Source organism: Fulmarus glacialis, unplaced genomic scaffold, assembly GCF_000690835.1.
Source record: "Fulmarus glacialis isolate BGI_N327 unplaced genomic scaffold, ASM69083v1 scaffold14629, whole genome shotgun sequence".
Taxonomy (NCBI): Eukaryota; Metazoa; Chordata; class Aves; order Procellariiformes; family Procellariidae; genus Fulmarus; species Fulmarus glacialis.
Window position 1 is genome coordinate 1 of NW_009233959.1, and position 4,165 is coordinate 4,165.

The following is a 4,165-nucleotide window of genomic DNA, read 5'->3' on the forward strand; positions in this document are numbered from 1 at the left end:
CAACGGTGGGATGAATCAGAGGCAAGAGGGAGAGAAAGTCATTTTCTGAGGAACACATTACCGAAGTCCAGCACGCCGCGGTGCTCCAGCGAGTATTCGACTCAGAGGGCATCTTTGTCCTGCTCGAGCTCCCCGATAACCCCCTGCCAGGAGGGCAATGGGGGATGGCCCCGCCAGCGGGAGCCTTGGCCACGGCTGGGGGGCTGCAGCCCCCCCCCCATCCCCGGGGCACCCCCAGGTCCGTGCGGCTGGAGCGCAGCTGGATCCATCCAGCACCGCGGGACCCGGAGAGGATGGGCTGGGGCACTGCGCGAGAGGCTGACCTGCACTCAGCTCCTGTTTCCCTCCACAGCCTTGGGCAAGCTTTGCATGCTTGGGTACGTCACGCACACAGACATGCCCCCACCAAGCCCAGCGCAAGGAGCTCCCCAGAAGAGACGCCCCAGCTCGCTGCCCAGCGTCACTGCAGCTACAGAGCGGCCGTGGAGCCAGGCACGGCAACGCCTGATCTGCTCCCAATTGCAAATATTGTCAAAGCATGGACTAAATTTAATCAAAGCAGAGCTTGTCTCAAGACTCAAACGCTTCAGACGTTCTGCGTGTCAGATGAATCTCATGTGAAATCTAGATTTGCCAGGCACAAACATAGCCTGCGTCTAGCTTCGGGGAATGAAAGGGCAAGGCAAAGTAACCTGCACGGCACACTGTGAAAATGAATAACGAGGGGAAAACTTCTGGTCCACTGCAAAATAGGCAACTTTTCTGTCAAGTTGGCATCTTGGCAGGGAGATCACCTCTCCGGAACCAGTTCGGCCCAAGGGCTGGAGCCCTGTGGCCTCGCAACCCAACATTTTTCACAAGCTCATGCTCTCTCCATTCAGCTTATATTTAGCTCGGTATTTCTGAGGCGGAAAGCAGCACTTACAGAACGCACAGAGAGTTTAAGCTGTCTTTATCAAGGAATATAGTGGTAGTTAGTTGTCAAAGTTGTCATTAAACTCAAGCAGTAATAATCAAACATACCCATACAAAAAGATAAAGCTCTGTAACTCTGAGACTGATGTATGCTAAGGAAAAATGAATGCTGGGAACTTGGCTATAAAAACATGTTTTTACCCTAGTCAACGGAGCCATTAAATAGGAAGAAAAGACACCCTCAGTTGTGTACCGGGAGCAGCTAATCTATTTGTCTGGTGTGTCAGCGCTCCAGTTTGTTGGCTTGTTTTTAAGTTTTCTACTTATATTTAACACCTGAAGGGATGTTAAATATCAAAACGCAAATGAAATGCACACTGTGTAACTCTCTTAAAACCTCTCCACCATCATCTCCCAAGCCTCATGGAGAACTTAAGATGAAGAATTGCCTGCAAGAGCTGAATCATATCTTTAAGCAAAACCATTGCTATTAGGTGACTAAGACCAAAACAATTCTCTCACTTTATTTATTGCAACTGATGTTGTTATTAAAAGCCAGACAAGTCCCTTCCCAGCCCCTCGTGCTATCGGGTCATCGTGCGCTGGTGAAACGCTGCAAAAGGCAGGTTGTAAATAGCGAGGACCCTTTGGGCAGGGTCCGAAACACAGGGAAAGTGCTTTGTTCTCCCAGGAGCACCCCGGCCGGGGATGGCGGGGCTGCCGGAGGATGCCTTGTGACAGGGGTCATCGCTGACCCTTAAAATAAGACAAGCGGCTGCGCAAGGGCACAGGGAATGCCTCGTGGAAAGAAACTGTTGTGCGAGAAAAACCGCCTGCCCACAGGCGGGCTGCACGGACAGGGTCTGGCACGTCTCCGGAGCAGGAGCAGCCGAGTGATTTGAAAGCCTGCCTGCGGGAATTAACTCGGCTCTTGGGGAGAGCCTGGGAGCAGGGGGACCGTGGTGGGGATGGAGAGGGGTGTCCACCCTGCAGGGTCGGATAGCGCTCGGCACGGAGCAACCGCACAGACACCTGGGGCAGGCAGAGCTCGGGCTGTTATATTGGAGCAAATTTATATTGGAAAAACCAATTTTCACTGGTTTTCCCCAACAAACCCCGTCCGCCCGCCCTCGCCTGCACCATCGCCTGAGAACAGTGCGTCATCCAAAGCCTTCGCATTTTCATGAAGCAGACTCGAGCAGAACTGAAACAAGCCGGGCTCTGCTCCCCCCTTCCAAATGTTTGCAGCGTTGGGAGGGAAGCCAGGAGGCTTTAGGAGACATTTTAAGAGGCTGTGGGTACGGCTGCTCCCCTGCAGCACATTGCACCACAGCTGCCCGCCCCAGGCTCGCCCTGCTCAACAGCATCTCCCACCGCCCTGCGGGCACCTCTGCTTTTATCTTTGGGTATCACGGGAGTTCAGGTCCCTGTCCTCTCCAAAAAATCAAACCCAAACTCCAAACATCCTTCAGTCTAAACACTCACTGTTCATTCGGTAGGTCAAGTTGTCTACAGCATTATTGGTACATCCCTGCTTGGACGTAAAATTTCAGGAAAACGTGAAAACACCTTACATAAAGCAAATTACAGCCCTGTGGCTCAGGAAAACCCGGTTGTTTCCCTAATTAATACCCACAAGATTTTTCAGGGTTTAAGTAAAGCTGTAGGAACAGCACTTCTTTCCCCAGACTGACCTGGCTTCAGCCACTCCGGGGTCCTGAATTCACTCTTCTTCTGGAAACTCTTGGATCTCACTGGGAGTGAGGTTTTCCCTGAACGTGTTTGACTTTACCCGTCTGAAAAGTGAGATGAAGTCATACGTAAAGTGCTGCGTCTTACATTTTCCTGAAGCCTGGGTTTTAAAGGCGATGGAGGGATCACCCCCAGGCAAACTCCCCGAAGCCGAGGGGGCTTGTGGCACTCCAGTCAGTTATTTTACCCTTCAGCAGTCATTTCATTTCTATTCCACCAGAGCTTTCCCGGCAGGACTCAGCCAGGCTTTTTGGATAAACAGAACCCCACGTCCGAGAGCTGCCCGCGCTCCGGCTGTGGTCGGATAGCGTTAATCTTATATATGCGATATCGGCGACTGTTTGAAGTTCCTGCTGCCACCACAAAGCAGTGCTAAAGAAATTACTTCAGAAGTACTGCAAGCACCACGCTGTGCGTAATTGCAACAGGGATGACACATGTGGGTTTTATTATTATTCTAAAAACGCACAATTGGGAAAGCCAATATTTTTAATGGAAGTGGTTTCAAATGCTAGTATTTATTTGCTTATTAAATGGTTTAGCTGGAGACAGAGCATCTTCAAAGGAGGAATTTTTTTCCCAGAATGGGTATCTGGGGCTATAGCGCTATATTATTATACACAAAAAATATTTCCTTATTAGCTTTTTATTTCAGAGAACACATTTAACTGACACTTCCCGTGCTGACAGCTTGCCAAGCTTCAAAGCACAACTTCTGCAAGGATTATAATGATTGTGAGGCTGGTCCAGATGAAGCTGTATCCCAGCTGACACACAAGCTCTGTGAAAGGAGTTTTTCCTGGTTTTGGAGAGCCTAAAGCCGAGGTCCGCGTTGGGACACACACGCTGTGCGTGTTTGGGCCGTCTTTCAAGGGGGCATGATGCACTTCCAAGCTGTGACCACATTTTGGGGACCTGGTTTCTTCTGTAATTCCAGCCGTTTCCTACAGCAATGCAGATTTCCCAACACGTGTGGGAAAGATCTCCCCACGCTGCCACAGAGCCGGGGGCAGGCGCTGGGAGAGCTGAGGGGCCCAGCCAGAGCTGGGGGATTAACCCTTGGCCACCCCAAGCCAGAAATCAAAGCTCTTCTCCATCTCCCTGGGACATTTGGCTGATGTGGGGTGCCCAAAGGGTGCTTCAGGGAGGGTCGCAATGGTCAGAGCTTCACACCCTGAGCCCTCACAAGGCACGTGCAATGCTGCATCCTCCTTGCACCCTTTCACCCAAGGATGCAGTAACAGAAATGCACCCTTACCTACAAAAAAATCTTTTCAAAATTAAAAAAAATCACAATATCTCTGCTCTCACATGGAGACCGGAGTTCCCACACTTGTGCTGATTAAGGCTGACACCTCCAGCCACGATTTGCCCATCAAACAGCATCGTTGCCACCATCCACCCCCTCCGCCTCTCCCCGGGGGCTGCTGGGGACCCACAAGCCCCTCTCCCCCCTCAGTGCTCCACAGGCCCCACGGATTTCGGCACCGCCGCCCAA